General features: G+C 35.7%; 1 pseudogene; it reads left to right on the top strand.

Annotated features, from left to right (window-relative positions):
- Positions 1–4896: 4896 nt before the first annotated feature.
- LOC100683882 lies at positions 4897–22088 on the top strand (annotated as a pseudogene).
- Positions 22089–26643: the final 4555 nt, after the last annotated feature.

Raw genomic sequence — 26643 nt, 5'->3', positions numbered from 1 at the left:
AGCCAAAAATCAAGTCAGATACTTTACCCACTAAGCCAACCAAATATTTTTGTCCCATGGCTTTTAGATTCCAGTTGGTGTTGGCCAGTGGGGAACCTAACAGGAGATTTAGATGGAGAGAAATCAGTGGAATCAAAATATTTATTTTCTTAGCTCTCATTACTAGGTGAATTCAAGCTAGTTGTTTCACTCTATTGAAAGATAAAGCCTTTCTCAAGATATGTCTATATAAATTGTACTGAGCTCAACAGAGTTGCCCCCCAAATTAACATAATCCCCAGGACCTCAGATGTGACCTGATTTGCATGTAGGGTCTTTGAGATGTAATCAGTTAAGATGAGGTCATACTGGAGTAGAGTGCACCTTAAATCTAATGACTAGTGTCCTTTAAGAAGAGGTAAAGTGACATAAAGACCGAAAGATACACAGAGAAGATGGGCATGTGAAGATGGAGACAAAAATTAGAGAGATGTATCTTTAAGCCAAGGAACATCAGGATTGCCAGTAAACTCCAAAATCTAGAAAGAGGCAAGGATGGATCCTCTTTTTTAGCCATCAGAACGTCATGGCTCTGCTAGCATCTTGATTTTAGACTTCTTGCCTCCCAAACTGTGAGAAAATATATACTTCTGTTGTTTTATGTCATCCAGTTCATGCTTTTTTGTCAACCCTAGAAAACTAATGCAACCACTATCTCCATCAGAATTTCAGTTACTTCTTCCTTCCCATATCTCTTTGGGCCCAAGAGTGGTAACAGCTATACTTCTGATTAGCCTACTATCCCTTCTGGTTTCCTTACATTGCTACTTTTATAAATGTACAAGAAAACCCTCCGCGAATGATTTTGTTTTAAGTGTCCCATCTGTTTCTTAATGGAATCCTAATTGTTAAGTAATTGGTCCTGCAAGTGACCAGAAAAAAATAATTAATTGAATACGTATTTGGAGATGATACTGGTCCATACTTTCTAGTAACAGAAGAATAATTGTCTTGCCTAGAAAAAATGAGGCATGTTTAATCTTTATTTCTGCTTATAACATGGCGTGAAGTATAAGTAAAGGTACAAAGTACAAGTAAAGGGGCAGGCTTTGGGAAATCACATGGCTGTAGCAATTAAACATAGTGGCAATATTAGTGATTATAAAAATTATGCAATCACATCACTTACTGGATTGGTCCTAGAGATCACATAGAAGTACAAATACAAGTAAAAAAACTATTAACATGTAATTAAGAGTATGTGTCAAAAATTGGAATGCCTCAATGGCAGCTTTAAACGAATCTGTTCTCACTCACATGAAGACCATGTCCAAGAAATGATTGAAATGCTAAAGACTCTGCAATACCAATTAAATGCTTAATCCCACCAAGTCTCTTATACTCATGTATGACTAGAATAGCAGGAACTTGAGACATAGAATTGTTACACGTGTACATTCATGAATGAGGCTAAGAACTTTGAACCTCAGTGTTTCCTTGAATGTCTTTGGTCATTGCAGACAACATCTCTCTGTGAAGGAATGTTTTTTATATTTAAAAAGCATTTTAATGGATACTTTGCATGTGAGAGCAAGCATTTCTCCATAAGACCCAGCTCAGTACTTCACATTACCTCTAGGCCCATCACTGACAGGACAGCATCCACCAAGGATTTGTATTTAATTGGCAGCTTCAGCACTGGGGACTAGCATTAATGGTTAACTTGGTTGGATAATTGAAGCCTGGATGGAATGGAATGGTGGTCTTTAGTTAATGAAGCCATAATGCCAGAAGTTTCTTGTCATAACTGTAGAGAAAGGTGTCTGAGAACTCTCAGAAATAAGCACATTGAAATGGACCTATTATAAGAAATCTGTTCAGCTACTCCTAAACCACACTTTCTGTCAATAAGCAAGGCCATGCTCTTCATTTAAGAATTCAGAAATATATTGATCAGGGAGTATCAACAACACTAAAGGAGGTCTCCGGTGGTTTTCATATGTAGGTCAGAAATAAAGTGAGGAAGAAAGTAAAAATGGTGCTATATTGGAACTGAATTATATGATTTCAATGGGAAAAAAGAGAATAATAGAGCCGAATGATACAGACCAGACCTTAATGTGATTGCTTAAATACCATAGACAAAGTAGAAGCAAGTAATAAAATAAGCCACAAGGACTCCATGGGAACTAGGTTATTCTGACACACAGATTTATGACAACTACTAATGGATCGGCATCCTTAAGATAAAATAAATGGGCAGCTATATATGGTTGTACCTAACATATACAAGGTGATAAAGCTAGCTCTTTTGTTCAGAAATCAAATGTAGCTAATACTGTAGGAATAGTCTTATTTTTGTTTAGGCATATGACAGTTCACTGGTCTGGTGCTACATAGAGAAGGAGGCAGAGTTCCTTTATGGAAGGACCCTAGTATATAGCCACAGGATTAGGCCATTAATCTTCATCCAAAACTTTCCCAAGGGGATACTGGTTATGCACTGGTGAAAGAAAATTGCCAGGTATTCTTGGAATTACTTATTATTGACATTGCTTTCATGCTTAACTTCGTAAACCCCAAATGCCACAAGCCATGAGTAAGTGTAGTCAAGTGACAACGGAAGAATTGACCTAAGTCAGTCTAACTGAAGTTTACATGGGTCATGGATGCATCCTGAGGTTATCTGTCCAGTCCCAGAAAGTGGGGAATAAATGAACTTAGTTACTGGCAGAACTCTGCCCTTGTCATTAAGCATTATAGTCAGGATGGGAAGAGCAGGAAATTGTTACTATGGTGAGAAGGGTATGAAAGCATTCAATATGAGCATACCCTGCCAAGATGGTAAACTAAAAGCAATAGTACATCCCTGAGACTATTGCCTATAACCTAAGAAACGGGGTGATTCCTACCATATTCATATTTAACTTGCCTGTTTGGTCAGTGGAAAAAAAAGGATATGGAAAATAATAGCAGAAAAGAAACTAATGCAGCTGTTCATATCAATTATATCGGTGGTTCTAGATATGGTATAACTTCATCAGAAAAAATCAATACTGAAAAATAAATAAATAAATAAATAAATAAATAAATACTGTCTCTGACACATTGTATTCTAATATTGATTTAGAATATACATTTATTTGTCTTTTTGATTCCTATCACAAAGAAAAATAAAAAAGTAAGTTGAAGTCATATAGAAAAGCCAACCATTTAGCTTTAGCTTCTTTAGCCAGAACTATCATCCTGGTTTCCATCATATTCTTATCCTACCTTGTTGTTATTCCAGAGAATATTATGCTGAACCATTTTAAAAAATGAGACAGGAATCACATCTTTCAGAATGAAGTATGACTCATGAAAAGATAAACTTTACCAACCATAATATTAAATACAAGCTCTCTAAGGTCAATTTTAAAGAACCATTTGCTTTGGGGCAACTGAGTATCTCAGTTGGTTAAGTGTCCAACTCTTGATTTCAGCACAGGTCTTGATCTCAGGGTTGTGAGTTCATGCCCCACACTGGGCTCCACGCTGGAATTGGAGCCTACTTAAAACAAAACAAAACCAATTTGCTTTACTCTCAAGTCATCAGATCAAGAGGTTTAATAACAAAAGCATAGCATCATAAAACAGTGACTCCACATGGATTCATGTACTTCAAATATAGACAAATTAGTGCACCAGCAATTTTTGTAGTTTAAAAATTCTGAGCAATCAGTGCCCAAAAGCTAAAAACACCTTTGACTAATATGTTGATTGCGGTCTTAATGAAATTTGAAGAGGATGACCTAGCTGAGATATACCTGAAGCCTATGGAAATTGTGAAATAATAAATGCGTGTTGCTTAAAGTCCCTAAGTTTGTGATAATTTGCTATGCACCAAGATTAAAAAAATAACAGATTTTGGTATCAGAAGTGAGGTGCTATGCTACAAAGCCCTAGAAATGTGAATGATTTTGGAACCAAGTGATGAACTGAGGCCGGAAGAATTTGGGAGAGCATATTGGAAAGCCTAAATTGCTCTGACCAGATTTCTAGTAGAAATCTAGACTTAAAGGAAATGCAGTGTGTGTGTGTGTGTGTGTGTGTGTGTGTGTGTGTGTGTTGGGGGGGGAGGCTCAGAAGGAAGTGAGGGATAGATTATTAGAAATTTAAGGTATGGGGGAAATCCTTGTTATATGGTAGCAGAAAGCTTAGCAACATTATCTCCTGCAGTTATATGAAAATCAGGACATTTAATCGGGATATATTTGGTTATATAGCAAAGGAGATTTCCACGGACGTTGTTGAAGGAAATACCTGGTTTCTCCTCGATGCTTAGGGTAAGTAGAGGGAAGACTATTAAACAAAAAAAGAAATAGGAGTCAATAGTTTTGAAAATTTTCAGTTTCTCCAGATGGTGAAAGATGCCAACACAAAGAAATTTGCTGTTAGGGAAGCATGCTCTAAAGGAAAGGCCAGGATGTTAACTGCACAGCATTTTATGAAAACCTTAAAAAAGATAAAAAGGTCAGAATAGTCACATAAAGGGCTCTTTCATAAGATTGAGTGTGTATCTCCCAGATCCTCTCAATCAAATGATAGCACCCTGAGCAAGCTTTGGAAATACCAAAGCTTTGGGGCACTGTTCTTCAGCCATCCCAGCAGAAGTCCAAAATAGAGACAATACCTAGAAAAATTGTAGGTATGGCTTTTGTCTAATGGAGTAAACCTCAATGACATCTGTGGGAGACGTACAGAATTTCTGAGAACTTTATTTCAGCAAAAACTGGCCACTTGGACAGAAAGGGTGCAAAGTGCAGAAAGATCCTGAAGCCCCCAAATTGTACTGGAAGCGAATAGGCTGATAAAATTCCTTGCAAACACATTAAATCTTTCATTTAAAAAGGAAGTATGGCTCAGAGGGCACTACCGATGGCCCAAACAGAGCTAGAAGCCGGGAAGAATTATTCCCAGACTTCCAAACCTAATCAAGGAACTATGGCTGGAGTTTGCTGGCTGGATGCCAGAACTGCTATGGACCTGTGACTCCTTTTCGACCTTATATTTCTCTATTTTTGACCAGAGGGGGGAAAAACAATAACTTTTATCCTCTGCTTCTCTAACATTTATTGGGTGTGTTAGAAAGATATATTTTTTCTTTAGTTTCACAGATCCACAGTGGAGGGGTATTGTCTCCTAAGAGCTGTACTTAATGGGTTATACCCAGAAACCTCATCTGAATGTGGATGTGATCTATATGACAAGATCACAGACTTTGAGGAATGTTCTAAGGGGGCGGGCCTGTAAAGAACTTTGGGAGCGTGTAAATCTTTTGCATGTGGGAAGATGGTGAATCACTGGAGGCTGGATGGTAGCCTATGGCAGACAGCTTCCATGGTAACCCAGGATAGCTCCCACCTCCTAATGTTCACACCTTTGTTTTTCTGGTTCTGAGATGTAGGGGGCGGTGTGAAAGGACCGGAGAAAAGCATTTAGAAGTTAAGAACACCTCCAGCTGACATCCAAGAAAGAAATGATGACCTCAGATTACAGCTGAATAAGCTGAGTGTATAAACCACCTGAAAGAGCCTAGGAATGGTTTCTCCTCAAGAGGCTCCAGATGGGAGCCCGGGCTCACCAAATCTTGATTTGATGTCTTGCGAACCAGACAAAGAAACTAGCTGATCTACCAGATTTTGACTCACAGAAAAGTGAAATGTTAAAGTTGTGCTTTTTGAGACACTAAGTTTTGTAATTTTTTGTGGCTATAGAAAAGCAAACCAACAATGTATGGAAAAAAAGAAGGATGGGGAAGGTGAGTATAAAATACTTAAATCCTGATGTAAAATGAAATAAAATCAATATATAATATACTGATAAATCAATAAATACCACGAATCTTATTATCTAGATATGTGGAAATAAATTTCAGAAACAAATTAAATGTGTTAAAAGTGACTGTCTCAAAAGATCAAAACTTGGGTGATAGGAAGTTCTAGCTGGAGCTCATGACTGCTATTCATTGGAAGACTTTTAATATTATTTGACTTTTAATTGTCTGGGTATATATAGAATCACATTAATAACTTTTTGGAAATATGTTAATAAGGGCTATGTCTCAGTATCTCAGATACTTCTTCTAAGAATATTTTTAAGTTTGGAAAGAGATAATTACTGCTTTTGTGATGAGGACAAAATTTCTAGTGCTCATGTAGTCAGAGCCATACTTTAAAATGACATAACAATATTTATTTCCATGTTGTAAACTGAATGAATATTCTGTAAATTGCATATACATGTATTTTTATATCTTTCCCTTTTCAGATTATCTGATGATATTCTCTAGTCCCTAACACAGATAGCATGGTAGTTTCTCAATAAAGATTCGCTGAATAAATATTCATCACTATTGTTACCTCATTACTCTCACATACAATCAAAACTTGTACTATATTTCTTTGAAGTACTTCTTTAAGGAACTTTTCATATTTTGCCTTCTAATTTTTTTACTTGGTGTGTTTGGTTTATTAGTATAAGCTTCTTCATTTAGATAAGGAAAGACAGGGCCAGAAAGGTGAAATGACCTTGCTGAGATCACACCAGGGCTAATCAGCTGAAAAGTTGAGATAAACGCCCAAGCTATCTGACTGCTATCTAGAGGCTTCTCTGGTATATCACATGAAACATCCTTTCAGTCAGAATTTGTATCATTACTACATTGCATTTTATTTTCAGTAATGAAAAATTCAAAAATAATTGAAAATCTGGTCAATCTTTACGTGATGATGCTGGTATTTCCATATACTTCTTGTCATAAATTATATAATCAACTCAGCAAAAATAATAACTGTGGCAATCTCTCCTTCCATTCTCCAGATATTTTGCTCCTGTATCCATTAATAATAGTGATTTTTTATAGGAGGCTGTGAACTGGCAAACCATCAAGTGTACTAAAGTCAAATTTTTTTCCTGACTGTTTTTTTATTTCATTTCCTCATTCGTTTTTTATGAGATTGGTTTATGTTATTTGATTTCTCATTAAATTTTATATTTGTGGATTTATTTTATGATTTCTCAGATGTGCCAAGACTCCCTCACTGCAAGTGATAGTAAAAAGACAGATAGCTTAGCGGAGACAGTTTATTTGATAAAAAAATTGTGTCTATATGCTTTTCTACCAAGAGCATTTGCTTTATTTATCATTTTAAGAATAATCTAAGGATCTCTATGTTCTAAATTCTGTTTGGGCTTTTTTTGAACAATTCTTTATGCCATCTATGTACTAGCAAATAAAATTTAGATTTATAAATGCTTTTTGTTTCAAATGTGAGGGTTTATGACTAGGGCTTATATGAGCAAATCATAGCTGCATAACTACAGTGGGAGCTAATTGTCTCTTTTGGATCACTGTTACTTTTTAAATATAACAACAATAATAATATTAACTCTCTACATTCTTCCTAGGGCTGTTGTGAGTCAAATGAGCAAATCTTACTGAAAACATATGAAAATGGGAAAAGACTATTTTTATTGTAATTTTCCTCTTTTATATTGAAGCCTGGCATACATAGTGATCATCATTATTTGCATATACAGTTGTTCACAATGTTCAGCTAATCCTATCTGGCTTTTCTTTTTCATGATGCCCAACGAAGGTGTCAGGTTTCATTTTATAATGAGAAGTATGATGGTTAGAAAGGCTTCTGTATTCTGTAACTCAGTATTTTAGAAACATAAGAGGAATCTGAAAGAGGTATACACCAGTGATTCAGTGGCTCATTTTACCACAGTGATGTCTGGTAAAGCCACTTGGTTACAGCAGAGAATCTATGTATGTACCTTGTAAGACCAACAGGTGAATAAACAAAACAGTGTGGACTTAGACTTTTGGTATTTTGAAAATTTATGTAGGTGTTATGTAAACATTACAATAAAAATATTAAAGTATTTCTTAATTCCTAGTAGTTTTGGTATTATATTTTGTCAAAATAAATAAAATATAAAAATACAATAATGGATGATAAAATCATTTTGAATTAGAATGAGACCTTTCTGCTAATAAGAGAGATTCTTGACTTGGAATCCATGAAATTCTGAAAATTATGTGTTGCTGTGTGTGTATGTCTGACCATTTCTATGGAAGATCTATAGGTTTAATTCAATTCATTCAAGCATGAAGTTTATTATTCTACAAATTTGGAACAATTAGGTTATGCAATACCTGCTTTCTTCTTTCAGGATGTGAAATAGAGGGAATATTATGAGATTAGTTAAAAATGATAGTTATATGACTTCTAGCACCACAACACTGAGAAAGGTATTCTCCTAATTCTCCCCACATTGAACTGTGGGTAAAATATTGTTAAAAGCAGTAAATATTAAAAAACTTGAAAAACAAAAAGAAAAAAACTGAAGTTGAGATGGGAAGATCAATGTAAGAAAACTAAATAATACTATCAAACATCTGTAGTCACAGTGAGATGTAAGCTCCTAAGGAATAATAAGCCTATGTTCCAATCACAGCTCAGAGACACCATGGGTGGCACTTTATTATTCCAGAATTTTTTGGGTGCAAGTGACAGAAACTCACCTTTACCTAACTTAGGCCAAAGAGATAATTTCCTTTTTGATCTGTGATATATTTTGTACAATACTAAATCTTTTAAGTTAGTTGACTCTTATTTTATGACCCAGGATATAATTTATAATGGTAAATTCTCTGGATATACCTGAAAAAAAATAATCATTTTGCATTTGTTGGGGGAAAGAAACTATAAATATCAAGTAGGTTAATTTGATTGATAATGTTTCTCAACTAATCTATATCTTTAGTGATATCCTACATCTACTCATTACTATAAGAAGGCTATTGGGACACCTGGGTGGCTCACTGGTTGAGCATCTGCCTTCAGCTCAGGGCATGGTCCCAGGGTCCTGGGATCAACTCCCACATCAGGATCCCTGCATGGAGCATGCTTCTCCCTCTGCCTATGCCTCTGCCTCTTTCTCTGTGTCTTTCTTGAATAAATAAATTTTAAAAAAAAGAAGGCTATTGAAATTTCCAATTGGAGTTGTAGATATTTTTATTTCTCTTTTTATTTATATAATTTTTTACTTTATATATCTTTATGCTCTGTTGTATAACTGGATTTGTCTATTTCTTCTTGTAATTCTGTCATTTTTGATTTAGAGTTTTGTTATTAGATATGTAAATGTTTAAGATTGGTATGTCCACTTAATGAATTGACCACTTTATCATTGTGAACTGACCCTCTTTATCTCTGGTAATATTCTTTGATCTGAAATCCAGTTTTATTTTGATTGGTGTTTTTCTGTTTTATTTTTTCTGTTCTTCTAATTTTGATATATTTAAGGTTTTTGCATTTAAATTGAATTTCTTGAAGGGAAGATGTAGAACAGTTCTCTACTAAAAAAAAAATCAAATCTAGTGTTCTCTTCTTATATGGGTACTCTGAAAGCTATATTTAAAGTAATGATGGAGGAATGATGTCAGTAAGATGACAGAATAAAAGGTCCCCCACTCATAATACCCCCAGCCACAATATTTTGGCAACCATCCATTGAAAAAAATGTGTCTTTGTGGGAATTTTGGGACCCAGATTGGAAACTGTGAAACTTAATGGAGTTCAAGTCGAAGGAAGGCCGTGTGGGGAGACAGGTCCATGCCCAGGAATCCCAGTTACAGATCTGCAAACAATGCCAATCCATGTGAGCAAGGCTAAAGCCTCATTTGATTGTTTATGAAAGAATAAAACTCAATGGTAAAGGTAAATATATAGTCAAAATCAGAATACTCTAATACTCTAACAGTGGTATATAAATCATTTTATCCATGGCATAAAAGTTAGAAGAGAATAGTATTAAATAGAACTATAGATACAATCATTTGTTAATCGATGCAAAATACAAAAATATGTAAATTATTTTGCTGACAAAATGTGGGGAAGAGTAGAAAAAGTATAGAGTTTTTGTGTGCAATTGAAGGTAAGTTGTTATTAACTTAGACTATTATAAGCTTGTATGTAAGCCTCATGGTAAACAGACAAACACACACACACACACACACACAACCTATAGTAGATACACAAAAGATAAAGAGAGAGGAATTAAAATGTGCCACTATAAAAAATAAATCATAAAGGAAGATGGCTAATAAGGAAGCAAGAAACAAAAGAACTATAAAAAGTCAGAAAACAATTGAGGAAATGGAAATAGTAATTTCTTATCTATTAATAGTTATTTTAAATGCAAGTGGATTAAATTTTCCACTGAAGACAGAGTGGTTGATGGATAAAAAACAATATTTAGCAATATGCTGGCCACAGAGAGGCACTTTAGCCTAAAGGACATATATGGACTGAAAATGAAGGGATGGAAAAAAGATGTCTCATGTAAATAGTAACCAAAAGAGACTAGAAGTAGCTATTCATATACCAGATAAAATAGACTTTCAGTCAAAATCAGTCACAAGAGACATAGAAGGTCATCACATAGTGATGAATGAGCCAATTCCTCAAGAGGATATGAGAATTGAAAATATATATGCACCCAACATTGGTACACCTAAATATTAAAACAAAAATTAATAGAGCTGGAAGGGAAAATAGACAGCAATACAATAATAGTAGTAGACTTTCTACTTTCAACATTAGATAAGTCATCTAGACAGAAAATTAATAAGGAAACATAGAACTTGAATAACACTATACACAAAAAGGACATATAAAACATATACATTCATTCCTTTTTAAAAAATAAAATTTTATTTATTTATTCATGAGAGACACAGAGAGAGGCAGAGATACAGGCAGAGGGAGAAGCAGGCTCCATGGAGGGAGCCCGACTTGGGACTCAATCCTGGGTCTCCAGGATCACACCCTGGGCTGAAGGTGGCGCTAAACCGCTGAGCCACCCGGGCAGCCCACAGACATTCATTCCAACAGCACCAGAATATATATTCTTCTCAAGTATAAACAGAAAATTCTTGAGGATTGATCATATGTTGGACCACAGGCTAGTCTTAATAAATTTAAAAAGATTAAAATTATATCAAGTATCTTTTCTGACCATGTGACATAAAACTGCAAATCAATAAAGGGATGAAAATGGAAAAATTCACAAATATATGGAAATTAAACAACACACAGCACACACAAAAATACAGACACAATGATCAATGGAACAGAACTGAGAGCTCAGAAAAAAATCCCATATACATATGTTCAATTAATCTACAACAAAGAAAGCATAAATATACAAGAGATAGTTTTCAATAAACTGTGTTGGAAAAACTGGACGGCTACATGCAAAAGAATTAAAATAAATTGCTTTCTAATATACACAAAAATAAACTCCAAATGGAGTAAAGACCTCCATGTAAAAACATGAAACCACAAAACTCCTGAAAGGACATCAAACTGGTAAGGTTGTAAATAACTTAATAAGGTTATAAGTAATCATTAGGGAAATGAAAATCAAAACCGTGCCAATGAGATATCACTTCACACCTGTTAAAATGGCTAGTATCAAAAAGATTAAAAAAATAATAAGTGTTAACAAAGAAGTCGAGAAAAGGGGACCCAGACGCACTGTTTGTAAAAGTATAAATTGATGCAACCACTGAGGGAAATAGTATGGAGGTTCTTTAAAAAACTAAAAATAGAAGTACCATGTGATCCAGTAGTTCCACCTCTGGGTATTTACCTGAAGAAAATTAAATATTAATTTATTTTTTTAAAAAAATTATTTATTTATTCATGAGAGACAGAGAGAGAGAGAGAGAGAGAAAGAGAGAGAGGGAGGGACAGACACAGGCAGAGGGAGAAGCAGGCTCCATTCCATGCAGGGAGCCTGACGTGGAACTCCATCCCAGGTTTCCAGGACCACACCCGGGACTGAAGGTGGTGCTAAGTCACTGAGCCACCTGGGCTGCCCGAAATAGTAATTTAAAAATGATATATTCACTATGTTTATTGCACCATTATTTACAAAAGCTAAGATATGGAAATGGGTAGTGTCTATTGATGCATGAGTGAATAAAGAAGATGTGACATATATACATCATGGACTATTATTCAGTCATAGAAAAGAAAGATTTTGACATTGTGACAACATAGACAGACCTAGAGGGTATTATGCTAAGTGATATAAGCCAGACAAAGACAAATACCATAAGAGCTCACCTACATGTAGAATCTTAAAAAACAAATGACAACAACAACAACCACAAAGAGAGAAATACATACATAATTATAGAGAACAAACTGGTGGTTGCCAAAGGGAAGGGGGTGGGGAGATGAGCAAAATGGGTGAAGGGGATTAAGAGGTACAAACTTCTAATGATAAAATATGTCATTGGGATGGAAAGTACAGTATAAAGAATACAGTCAATAATGTTGTAATATAGTTATCATAATGAGCATTTTGTAGTGCATATAATTGTTAAATCACTATGTTGCAAACCTGAAACTAATTTAATATTATATGCCAATTACACTCCAATTAAAAACACACACACACACATAGTCTCTTGAACAACCAGTAGGTGAGAGAATAAATCAAAATGGTAATCCAAACTATTTTGAGACAAATAAGAATGAATGGAAAAACAACATATTAAAACTTATGGGATGCACCTAAAGCATTTATAGGAAGTTTATAGTGATAAATACCTACATTATGAAAAATGAAAGATTTCAAACAACCTAACTTTATATGTCAAAACTAGAGATGCTTGGATGGCTCAGCAGTTACACATCTGCCTTTGGCTCAGGTTGTGATCCCAGGATCTGAGCTCGAGTCTCACATCAGGTTCCCCCACAGGGAGCCTGCTTCTCCCTCTGCTTATGTCTCTGCCTCTCTCTCTCTCTCTCTGTGTGTATCTCATGAATAAATAGATTACAAAAAAATTATATCTCAAAACTAGAAAAAGAAAAAAAAGCCCAATATTAGCAGAAGGAAGGCAATAACAAACATCAGAGTAGAAGTAAATGATATTGAGACTAGAAAAGCCATAAAAAACTAATAAAACTAAAAGATGACTTTTTGAAAAAAATAAGCAGAATTGACAAATCTTTAGCTAGACTAACCAAGAAAAAAAATGACTCAACATTATAAATGAAAGAAACAAAGCAATTATGGGGGGACAGCTTTACAATAATGGATTTGACAATGATTTCTTGGATATGACCAAAAGCACCATGGAACAAAATACAACATCCTTTCATGATAAAACCACTGCACAAACTCTTAGACATATACTTAACTGAAATGACAACATATAGCCACCCAAAAGCTCATACACAGATATTCCTACAGGATTATTCAAAATAGCTAAAGAGGGGAAATAAGCCAAATGTCCATTGAATATGTATTTATTCATTGTATTATGTGTTACACCCATATAATGATATATTACTTTGCAATAAAAAGGAATGAAGTAATAATACATGTATTAACCTTGAAGTCATCATGCTAAGTTAAAAAAGCCAGTCACAAAAGACCATGTGTTTTGATTCCTTTTATATGACATGTCCACAGTGATCAAATATATAGAGAAAGAAATCACTTAGGGACTGCCTAGGGGGCTGGTTAGGGGACTGGGAAATGAGGTTTTGGAAGGGGGTCAGAAAAAGCTCTAAACTTAGATTGTAATGATGTTTGTACAACTCTGTAAATATACTAAAACCATTTAATTGTACACTTTAAATGGGTGGATTTTATGGTATATACATTACATTGCAATAAAGATATTTTTAAAAATCAAGGAGAAAAACTGAAATGGCTCTTTTTCAGAGGCACCTTAATGAAAAGAGAAGTTTTGGGGAGACATAACAAAAACAGTTTTTTAAAAGTCTTTATTCCACTTTCATCTTTGAAAGATATGATTGATGAATATAGAATATCAGATTGATTTTTTTTCCTTCAGAGTTCAAAGATGACACTCCTCTTCTGCCTTTTATGTCTCCATAAAGAAATCTATCATTCTTATCTTTGTCATCCTGTGTAATCTCTTCTCAGATTGTTTCTTAGGTTAAATCAACTTAATTTAATTAAGCTGGTTTAATCAACTCAATGAACTGCCTTGGTTTGTTTTTCTTTATATTATTTTCCTTATTATTGGGATTCATTGCACTTCTATGGGTTTATAGTTTCATCAAATTTGGAAAAATTCAAGAAGTATTCCCTAAAATATCTTCTCAAAATCCATTGCCCTCCCTACTTTTGGATTCAAATTACACTTATTTTATACTGCTTGAAGTTGATCCAAAATTCACTGATGTTGTTTATTTTATTTTTCAGACTCTTTCCCTCCTTATATTTATTTTAAATATAGTTGACTCTTGAACAACATGGGCTTGAACTGAGCAGGTCCACTCATATGTGTATTTATTTTTTATAAATACAGTACAGTACTATAAATGTATTTGCCTTGTAATTTTCTTAACAGCATTGTCTTTTCTCTAACTTACTTTATTATAAGAGTATAATATATAAAACAGATGTTGGTCAACTATGTTATTGGTAAGAATTCTGATCAACAGTAGGATTTAAGTGGTTAAATTTGGAGGAAGTCAAAAGTCATACAGAGATTTTTCACTGTGAAAGGTTGGTGCCCCTAACCGCCATGATGTTTAGGGGATAATTATAGTTTTTATTACTGTCTTCAAATTCACTATTCTTTTGAACATTTAGTCTGCTTTTATTTCCATCAAGAATAATAGTTTTAAGTCAGACATATTTTTTTTATCTCAAGAAGTTAGATTTGGGTCTTTTTACTATCTTCTGGGTCTCTTTGCATGCCTAGTAATTTTTATTATATGTGATAAACTGTGAATTTTACCAGTTGAATACTAGACTTTTTATAAATTTCATTTATTGAGCCTTTTTCTGGTATATAGTTAAGCTACATGGAAACAGTTTAATCCTTTAAAGTTTTAATCATATGTTTTGTTAAGTGAAACCAAAACAGCATTTATCTTAGGGCTAATTTTGTCCCACTTTGAGGCAAATACCCTGGTGATTAATTGCCTGGTAATGATGAATTAGTATGCATTTCACATTGGCTAGTAGGAATATGACTATTTATGGCCCTTTGTGAGCTCCAGGGATTTTATTCTCTGATGTTTTTGGGTGTTTCTATTCCTGGTCTTGTATACATGCACTGATACAAGTAGTGAGCCGAAAACTTAAGGTATGTATGTAGGGGTCTTGTGATCTCTAGAGTGCTCTATTTTGGCAGCTCTCTCCTTCCTGAACACTTCACTCTGTGATCTCTTACTATCCATGGATTCCAGGCTCTCTTTCCTTCACTCTGGCAGACGTATATGCTGTTTCGGCTCTCCTCTCTAAACAGATGTCTGAATTCACTTTCTAGGCAGTAAGTTGGAATTATGATAGGGCTCACTTCATTGGTTTTCCCTCTTTCAGAGATCCCTGTCCTTTGATGCCTACCATACAATGTTTGGAAACTATTTCTTCATATTTTGTTTGTTTTTCCTCTTGGTTGTTACAGGGGCTAGGTAAATCCTATTCCTTTTGCTCTATCTTGTCCAGAAAAGAAGTTGGCTTCTCATTTTGAAGATAAGACATACCATACTTATATAAGTTGAAGGCTTTCCAATTAGAGGTTGTATTACCTTATGTCACCTTTTTGATTTCAGAAAAGAATGTTCAGGAAGATAAATATTTTTATTCAAAATTTTCTCATTTTCTTTAAGCCTATATTACACTGCAGTGTAATCTCCCAGAATTTCTTGTTTTAGGAAGATAAAGGTACTTAGCAATACACCAAATATTTAAATACCAGGTATGTATAGAGAAAGGGAAGAGTCTGTCTTTTCACATCATTTATGTACACATTGCCATTATAGCATAGAACTTTGAAGAAAGAAATCAAAGCTTTGAAATACATATATCACACTACAGCACATTAGATATTAAATATATACACATGCATACATCATTGTATATTTGTAAGTGTGTCAAATATGGGTGAATATCTGTATGAGTAAAAATATAAATATATAAATATATTTATATATTTCATATATATATATATGAAGCCTATACATGGTGTCTAAATACTTCAGCCTTGGGTCACCTTGGTGGTTTAGTCAGAAGAGCATGCAGCTCTTGATCTTGGGGTCATGAATTTGAGCCTCAGATTGGGTGTAGAGATTACGTAAATAAATAAATAAATAAATAAATAAATAAATAAATAAATCCTTCAGCATTTAGTCACTAATCATTCAAAGTTTCAATGTTTGAGTTAACTAGGGTCAAATCATGGTTAAGTGGTAAGAACAATACATTTATTTTCTAAAGAACTATAACTTAATGATATATTCAATTCCGTCATGAACTATAATCTTGCCAGTTCTATCTCAAAGGTCTAGTTCCCAAAGTAAGAGTATCACAAGCCCATAAATAAACAAATAATGACTAGCTAAAAACATTATGAAGAAATTATATATGTACAATGAAGTAATGAGAAAAATATCACTAACTCAAATCATTTTCATCGTGGTAAATAAACAGAATTTTGCTAATGCTAGTGGATGTTTGGGATAACTTTACCTTTATTGTATTATAATAATACTGACAAGTCTCAAACCGATGGAGAAAACTCCTGTCATCTAAAACTGCAGTGAATTCATGTTATAATAAGTCTCACAATAAAAAATAATTAAGATCAGAAAAATGGGTGGATTTTTTTTTTTTTTTTTTTTAGAGAGAGAGAGAGAGAGAGAGAGAGAGCATGAGCAGGGGAGTAGGGGAGGAGCAGAGGGAGAGAGAATTCCAAGCAGGCTCCACACTCAACAAGAGCCCAACGTGGGGCTGGGTCTCACAACTCTGATATCATGACCTAAGTTGAAATCAAAAGTTGGATTCTTAGCCATATGAGGGACCTAGCCACTCCAGAATTTCTATAAACTTATAGTGAAAGCCAAATAGCTTAGAAGTATCAGGAAATGAAGTCAAACAGCCTGGATTCAAATCTCAACTCCTTACTACCTGGGTGACAACCTCTCCGTGCCTCTGTAAAATGAGGATAACAATGGCATTATCTTTCAGGGTGGTTATGAGAGTGACATGGGTTAATATATTTAGCACTTAGAATATTTTATGATCCATAGTAAGCACTCAGAAATTATCATAATTAGAACAAAAATGAATTAAGTAATATTTGTATGTTTGTGCAATTCTAAAAATGTATAATAGAAAATGTCAATACCTTCACATTTGACTCTCCATCATGACTACAAAAGCTGTCAACTTTAAAAAATATTCAAAGGTTTTGATTTTCCCAAAAGCTTATATTAATGTTAAAGATTCAGATCACTAAAGAAAAAAAAAACTTTTATAGTGTCATAATCTGGGAGGTAGTATAATATAATCAGAATAAATGGCTTGAGCTTAAAACTCAGTTGTACTACTCATCAATTATGTGAAGTTGGGTAAGTTCCTTAAGCTCTCTGTGTCTCATTCCTCTCTGGCAAATGGGAAAAATAACACTGTCTACCTAACAGGATTGTTGCAAAGATTAAATGATGTAATATTTGTAAAGCCCTTAGAAAAGTCCCTTGTTCATGTTTAAGTGTATGCTATTATAATAATCATTATTGATCTTTCTCTTTTCCAGTTTTGACTCTTACAATTTTTCCAGATTTTCTTTTGTCAATGACATTTCATGTGAATACTGTACTCCCATAAGATGTCTTTGACTTTAAAAAAAATTCTCCTTTTTAATCTGACCCTCAAAACCCAGAAATTCCCATTCAGAATTAGAATCAATTGAATTTGTCATTGCACTGTGGGATTGAACAAAATATAATTTTAAAAATCTACATTGAACTATGCTCCCCTTTTCTGGTCTTCTGTTTGCACATACAATTCCACCGTTTATACATACAATTTTGTTTATTCAGATCAATTCTCTTTTTCCACTACACTGCGTTTAGTGGCCAAAAAAGTCCTCTTTATACTTGACGCCCTCACAGAATATGCTTGAGTCCTAGTTACTGCTTTCAGTTTTAACCATTCAGTGAATTAAAGGAGGGAGAAATCTGGTACAAGCCTTTCTATCACTTATCTTCAGAAATCATTTATCAATTCCATTTTCCTTTTATTTTTAAATATTTTATTCATATATTTATTTAAGAGAGAGCAGGTGCAGGAGTGTGCACATGAACTGGGGGGGAGGGGCAAAGGGAAGGGGGGCGGAGGTTACTCACAAGTGAACTCTGCACTGAGGACAGATCCTTATCCTGAGATCATGACCTGAGCCAAAACCAAGAGCCAGATGCTTAACCAACTAAACTGCCCACGTGCCTCTATCAATTCCATTTCCTGAAGAACTCCCAAATTCATCTTATTTACATTATCGTATGCAGGCTTTTTAAACCTCTCACTTATATTATTGCAGTATCTTTCTATTTGGAATCCTTTGCTCAGTTGCAGAAATATAGTATAAAAAATCTCATCATGCACTTCCCTTTTTAAAAAATTATCCTTTGGCTTAATGCTAGGTATACATGATCAAGTCTAAACTTTAGAGCATTCTCTCACAATTTGATTTATTTTGTTTCATAGCCCTATTGTTAACAAAATTTTCCTCAATCTAATGTAATTGTTGCTTCATATAGCTGTTCTCAAACACAATTTGAACACCTCGAGTAGAGAAGCTTTAAGTCATTTACTCTTTATCTCCAATACCAGTCACATGACTGGAACATGTTCAAGCTCCATAAATATATGCAATGAGTGAATGGACACACAAATTAGTGAATGAATGAAAAATAAGACCTGGTTTCTTAGGATTTCACCTATAAAAACAAAACAAACAAAAGAACAAAGGATTCAGACCCAAGTAGGCCCTAAGCTTTCAATGTTTGATAACTCTTAACTACTCTTAAATACGTTGTGAATAGGAGTAACCTACTTGGTAAAAATTTAAAAGTATTTTTATATGACTATCAGCTGGAAAATATTTCTCTGATCTGCCCTAAAAAATCTAGAATTCTCTCGTACAGAAATCAAGTACTTTGGGGTGCCTGGGTGGCTCATTGGTTGAGCATCTGCCTTTTCAGGTCGTGATCCCGGGGTCCTGGGATCGAGTCCCACATCGGGCTCCCTGCGTGGAACCTGCTTCTCCCTCTGCCGGTGTCTTTGCCTCTCTCTCTGTGTCTCTCAAAAATGAATAAATAAAACATTAAAAAAATAAATCACGTACTTAGATTTTAAATGATAATTTTATTACTAACAATACATAATTTAAAAGCTTAAGAAATATTTCTAAATAACACTAATAAAATCAAGCATTGATTAAGCATATACCCTACCTGATCCATTTAATAATCCTAACACCCAAAGTCACACAGCCATCAAGGGCTAGAGTCAGGTCTTCTAAAACCAAATCTGTTGTTCATATTACATATGCTTCTGTGCCATGGTAAAATTTAAATAACTCCACGGAAGAGTAGCACTTAACAGCCGTATCACTCAGGCACTGAAGTCTTAGATAAAGCTCAGGTTATTCATTTGAAAAGACCTAGATGACAGAAAAAACAGGACAGGTATGAATTGATAAATTAAACACAAAGCAACTGACTTCTGTTTTCAGCTCTGATATATAAGGAGCTTGGAAATTGTTATTCTTATCCTTATAGTAAGAAAGAACTAGACAAACCAAGAATCAATACTTTTTCTTGGATACAGCAGACAATGAAATTTGCAATACAAACTGCCACGCTGAAATCCTGAGAGACAGGTGAATTCAGGGAGTCCCAGCCAAGATCTTATTACCCATGGGAGAAGCTTCTAGAGCCATAAACTGATATGAACACTTGATTGGTAATTTTGTGGTTGATTGTGGACCAGTGTGAGAGTCAGCAGTTAAAAGGGGGTCCCTGCACTTTAATGGACTATACTTCTAGGATCCACACCAGGTTCTTGTGGTGAAGATGTGAGAAAGATCCCTTTGTGGCTCTGGCAAGGGAAGAAAAGAGAAATTCTTATGAAATGTGTTTAGAACCTTCTCCATAACAAAGGCCTACTCACCAGGGGGAAAGACTCCCAGAACCCTGTTACAGTGGGTTAAATACATTTGTCTCACTTTAGCCTGTGCTAGCCTTCCTGACTCCCTAAAGAGTTTGGAAAGCTATATAAAAAGAAACACTCATGAAGCTCACAGACCAGAGACACAGGCCTGCTGGAGGACTGATATTTAATCATAACATAATAGAATGATCCTCTCCCTGAGACTTAACCACCATTCCAAGAGAGCTGCAGTGTAATAATAGTGGATCACTGCTGAAAGCTCTACAAGATACTCTTTGAGGAGGAGTTCACAGAGAACCCCAAAGTCAAGAGGGGAGACACAAACATGGAGACAAGGATTCAAAGCCTCTGGCACTTGTGGCTTTGACAAACATTAAACAAAGTCCCACTACTAGCCAGTTTACCATAAATCCTCACACTAGAGGCCTAGTTACCCCAGTAGCTTTCAACAACAAAATTACAGACATGCAAAAAGTTAAAAGAAAAACAGCCTGAAGAGAGAGAGCCAGCATCAGAACCAGACTCAAGACATGACACAGGCTTGGAATGAAATAAAAGAATTACATAAGTATGAGTAATATATTAAGAGCTTCAACAGAACAAGTAAACAACATGTATGAATAAGCTGAGTAATATAAGTAGGCAGGTGGAAAACCTAAGAATCAAAAGGAAATACTAGAAATAAAAAAACATTGTAGTAGAAATTTAAAAATGTGGCTAAGCAAAGCTGGAGGCATCACAATTCCAGACTCGAGCTCCCTTCCACACGGTCACGCTGAGCTAGTCCCCGCGCCTGGAATCGGCTGCAAGCTCAGCTGCGCCTGCCGCCCGCCGCCTGCCACCTGCCCCTGCCCCTGCCACCTGCCACCTGCCCCCTGCCCCCTGCCAGCGCCTCTGGATCACGGACCCCGCAAAGTGAGCGAGCTTTGGGCCTTCATGAAAATGTGTAAGCAGGATCCGAGAGTTCTGCACACCGAGGAAATGGCTTCCTGCGGGAGTGGGTGGAGAGCATGGGGGGTAAAATACCACCTGCTACTCATAAAATTAAATCAGAAGACCATATCAACGAAGAAAAAACAGTAAGAAGGCGGAGGAAAACATAAAGAGAGGAACCATCAAGTGAGGAAAGTAATCTAGAAATTGACAATGAAAGTCTAACTGAACCAGATACTGATGCTCCTCAACAAATGGGAGATGAACATGTAGAGATAACCGAGGAAATGATGGATCAGGCAAATGACAAAAAAAAGTGGCTGCCATTGATGCCCTAAATGATGGTGAACTACAGAAAGCCATTGACTTGTTCACAGATGCCATCAAACTGAATCCTCGCTTAGCCATTTTGTATGCCAAGAGAGCCAGTGTCTTCATCAAATTACAGAAGCCAAATGCTGCCATTCGAGACTGTGACAAGAACTATTGAAATAGCTCAGCATTTCAATAGCTGCATCCTGATTCAGCTCAGCCTTACAAGTGGCAAGGGAAAGCACACAGACTTCTGGGTCATTGGAAAGAAGCAGCACATGATCTTGCCCTTGCTTGTAAACTGGATTATGATGAAGATGCTAGTGCAATGCTGAAAGAAGTTCAACCGAGGGCCCACAAAAATTGCTGAACATCAGAGGAAGTATGAACAAAAATGTGAAGAGTGAGAGATCAAAGAAAGAATAGGAAGGGTTAAGAAAGCTCAGGAAAAACATGAAAGAGCCCAGAGGGAGGAAAAAGCCAGATGACAATCAGGAGCTCAGTATGGCTCTTTCCCAGGTGGCTTTCTGGGGAGAATGCCTAGTAATTTTCCTGGAGGGATGCCTGGAATGGCAGGGGGGATGCCTGGAATGGCAGGAATGCCTGGGCTCAATGAAATTCTTAGTGACCCAGAGGTTCTTGCAGCCATGCAGGATCCAGAAGTTATGGTGGCCTTCCAGGATGTAGCCCAGAACCCAGCAAATATGTCAAAATATCAGAGCAACCCAAAGGTTATGAATCTCCTCAGTAAATTGTCAGCCAAATTTGGAGGTCAAGCATAGTGCCCTTCTGACAAATAAAGCCCCTGCTGAAGGAAAAGCAACTTCGATCACTTAATGGATGTTGCAATAATACAAACCAGTGTACCTCTGACCTTCTCAAGAAGAAAGCTGAGGTGCTGTGAAAGAGAATCCCTACCCCTCTGCCCCACATGCAACTGAAACATTCTACAGTGGTTTGCCATTAGGGTATTTATTCAGATAATGTTTTCCTACTAAGAATTACAAACTTTAAACACTTTTTAAACCTTAAAAATATTCAGAAACATTAAAAGGGTGTGTTATTCCCCCCAAAAAACAATTAAACTTGAAGCTATATTACAAAACTGTAGTAATCAAGAAAGTATGGTACTGGCACAAAAAGAGACACACAGTTCAATGGAACAGAACAGAAAGCCCAGAAATGGACCCACAACTATATGGCCAACTTTGTCAAAGCAGGAAAGAATATCCAATGAAAAAAAGACAGTGTCTTCAACTAGTGGTCTAGTGGTGTTGGAAAAACTGGGAAGCTACACGCAAAAAAGAATGAAATTGGAAAGCTTTCTTACAACATACATAAAAGTAAATTCAAAGTGTATGAAAGATCTAAGTGTGAGACAGAACACCATCAATATCCTAGAGGAGAACGCAGGCAGCTACCTTTTTAACCTTGGCCACAGCAACTTCTTATAAGACATATCTTCAGAGGCAATAGAAACAAAAGCAAAAATGAACCACTGGGACTTCATCAAGATAAAAAGCTTCTGCACAGTAAGGGAAACAATCAACAAAACTAAAAAGTAGTCTACAGAATGGGAGAAGATATATGCAAATATGAAGTACCTGATAAAGGGCTAGTATCCAAAATCTATAAAGAACTTATCAAACTCAACATGCAAAGAATAAACAACCCAATTAAGAAATGGACAGGGGACATCTGGGTGGCACAGCAGTTGAGTGTCTGCCTTTGGCTCAGGGAGTGATCCCAGAGGCATGGGATTGAGTCCCCATCGGGCTCCCCCCATGGAGCCTGCTTCTCCCTCTGCCTGTCTCTCTCTCTCTCTCTCTCTCTCTGTCTCGCAGGAATAAATAAATAAAATCTTAAAAAAAAAAAAAAGAAATGGGCAGAAGACATGAACAAACATCTCTCTAAAGGAGACTTCCAGATGGCTAACAGACACATGAAGGATACTCAACATCATACATGATCAGGGAAGTACAAATCAAAGCCACAATGAGATACCACCTAACACGAGTCAGAATGGCTAAAATTAACAACACAAGAAACAGCAGATGTTGGCGAAGATATGGAGAAAGGGGAAACCTCATGCACTGTTGATGGGAATGCAAACTAGTGCAGCCACTTTGGAGATATGTAAAATTACATAAAATGCTCAGAGAAACAAACCTCTGTCAACAAATAGAAAACAGTTGCTAACATAGTTGATATTGAACCAATTATATCAATATCTATTTCAAAGTAAATATGGTCTAAACACATCAATTAAATGACAGAAATTGTTAGATGGATCAAAGTACAAAACCCAACTATATGTAGTATACAAAAGTTCTTCTTTTAAAGTAAGACTATAAAAGTAAATTAAAAATAAAGATGGGACATGTGGGTGTCTCAGTCAGTTAGGTGTCTGAATTCCACTCAGGTCATGGTCTCAGGGTACTGGGATTGAGCCCCATATTGAGCCCCAAGTCCAGCCCCGTTTCAGGCCCTGCAATCAGTGGGGAGTCTGCTTCCCTCTCTCCCACTGACCCTCTCCTGACTTGTGCACAAGCACATGCTCTCTCTCTCTCTCTCTTTATCTCTCTCAAACAATAAATTTTTTTCAAAAAATAAAGGAATGGGGAAAAGCCAACCATTAAGTTATACTGTTTTGATTTCGGAACAAAGAAATATATAAAATTAATAACTGCAGCTTGCTCATCTAAGAAACCAGAGTAAAATAAAAGAGCAATTTATATTTATAGAAGAAAGCAGTAGAAATAATTAAAAAAATGGAGTAGAAATTGATGAAATTGAAACCAGAAAAACAGAGAAAATAAAAACCAAAGCTGCTTCTTTAAAAAGGTCAATAAAACTGATAAATTTCTGGTTAGGTGAACCGAGAGAAGGATTGTGATGTTCTATTCAACATCACATTGAAAGTTCTAGCTAGTGCAATATAACAAGATAAGGAAATAGATGGTATACACATTAGAAAGAAATTACATGCAAAATTGTATTCATGGATGACTTGACTGTCTATGTAGACAATCTCAAAGAATCTACAGCAACGACAACAAAATCCTATATTAGGATAGTCACAGGAAACAGACATAATATATAAGCATCATGACTTCACTATATACCCAGAGTGAATAATTGGGATTTGAAATTTAAATATATATATTTAAATATACATGGTTTAGTATATACACATATATTTCTCTGTTCTGACAGCTGACAGAATCTAAAAGAAGAACATCCCAGTACCAGTGAGCATACCACTGCCCAGATCTTGGTTTATTATACCATTGTCAAATATAAGAGAACCCGGGCTGCAAACCTCCGGCTGATTGTAGGACTGGCAGAGGAAATTTACAAGATGTGCCTAGAGCATTTTCTAGTGCCAAAAATAAGAAAGTACTCATAAACAAACACCCCATAATAGGGATCTGTCCAAGAGACACAGGGGACAACTGAAAGAGTTCCCCATGGCTAAAAGCTGGAGCAACTTGAGCAACAATGTAAATGGTTTTGTACTGAATTATAATTCCATGTACAATACAAATACCAGTAAACCTATATTGAGGTAAACAAATGATTGAATAAAGAAGTAAGTAAAGAAATAAAGGGGAGGGGACTAATCTCTTGCAGAAGAATTCCAAGTAATTTGTGTAGATACTCTGATTTGAGGAGGTATAACAGTTAAGTGTGTGCTGTGCATAAAAACTTTCCAAAGATTACAGTATACAAAAGTGGAAAAAGAGGACCATTATAATGGAGAATCTTGCCAAACCCCACCTCAGTCATGTGATTAAGATTAACAACAGGGGTGCCTGGGTGGCTCAGTCAGTTAAGCATCTGACTCTTGGTTTCCACTCAGGTTATGATCTCAAGGTTGCGAGATGGAGCCCTGCGTTGGGCTCTATGCTCAGCATGGAGTGGGCTTGTCCCCTTCCTCTGCTCCTCCTCCTCACCCCCTGCTGTCTCTCATTAAAAAATAATAATAACATCAATAGTAATGGAATATTTTCTTGATATGATGTAATATGATTGGCACTTTACCTCTGTGGTCATTCAAAAAATGCATAACCCCAGTCTAATAATGGGAAAAGCATCAGAAAAGTCCCAATTGAGGGACAGTCTCCAAAATATCTGACCAGTATTCCTCAAATCTATAAGGTTATCAAAAACAAGGTTATTCTGAGATACTGAAACAGCCAAGGGTAGCCTAAAGAGATGTGATGTTTCTGGAACAGAAAAGTGACATTAGGTAAAAACCAAGTAAATCTGGATAAAGCACAGACTTTAGCTAATATATCAATATTTGTTCCTTAACTGGGAAAAATGTACTATACTATAGTGGATGTTAATAAAAGGGGAAACAAAGGAGAAGTATGAGAAACACTATCTTTTCAAGTTTTCTGAAAATTTAAAACTATTCTGAAATAAAAAAATTTAAAAAAGAAAATGATAGGAGAAATAAAAGAACTGACTTATTTTCCAAGAAATGTCAACCAAGGTATTATTGAGCCAACTACAAACCTTTAGTACCCAGGAACCTCAATGTCTGGGGAAGAGCAGATGCCTCAATGGTAAGTAGATCTTTGCAAGACAATTGGAGGATACTATACATTTTTTTAAAGCACAGTTCCTGTTATTACATACTCTCTGTAATTTATCTCTTCATTCTAGAATAGTTCTAGGAACATACAAACATTTTCTAGTATGTCTCATATTAAACAATGTATTTCATTTCCTTCTGAAAGTCCTGATTTTTTTTTCTGTAATTCTACAGCAAATTCTCGCACATACTCTACTCAGATTATACTAAAAATACTATTGTCAATGTTACTATTGACTTCTAAACATCTGATTCAAAGAATTCTTACCTGTTCTCCTCCTAGCCAAATTGTCAACAGCATTTGGGACAAACAGACTCCTACATTCTTTTTTTAAATATATTTTTTATTGGAGTTCAACTCCAACTTCACTAACATATAGCGTATCACCCTGTGCTCATCCCGTCCAGTGACCCCTCAGTGCCTGTCACCCAGTCCCCCCCCACGTCCCTTTCCATGACCCTTTGTTCGTTTCCCAGAGTTAGGTGTGTCTCATGTTTTGTCACCTCCACTGATATTTTCACTCATTTTCTCTCCTTTCCCTTTTATCCCCTTTCACTATTTTTTATATTCCCCAAATAAATGAGACCATATAATGTTTGTCCTTTTCAGATTGACTTATTTCACTCAGCATAATACCCTCCAGTTCCATCCACCTCGAAGCAAATGGTGGGTATTTGTAGTTTCTAATGGCTGAGGAATATTCCATTGTATACGTAGACCACATCTTCTTTATCCATTCATCTGTCAA

The sequence above is a fragment of the Canis lupus genome, chromosome 21, assembly GCF_011100685.1.
Source record: "Canis lupus familiaris isolate Mischka breed German Shepherd chromosome 21, alternate assembly UU_Cfam_GSD_1.0, whole genome shotgun sequence".
Classification (NCBI taxonomy): domain Eukaryota; kingdom Metazoa; phylum Chordata; class Mammalia; order Carnivora; family Canidae; genus Canis; species Canis lupus.
This window is presented reverse-complemented; position numbering and strand designations above follow the sequence as displayed.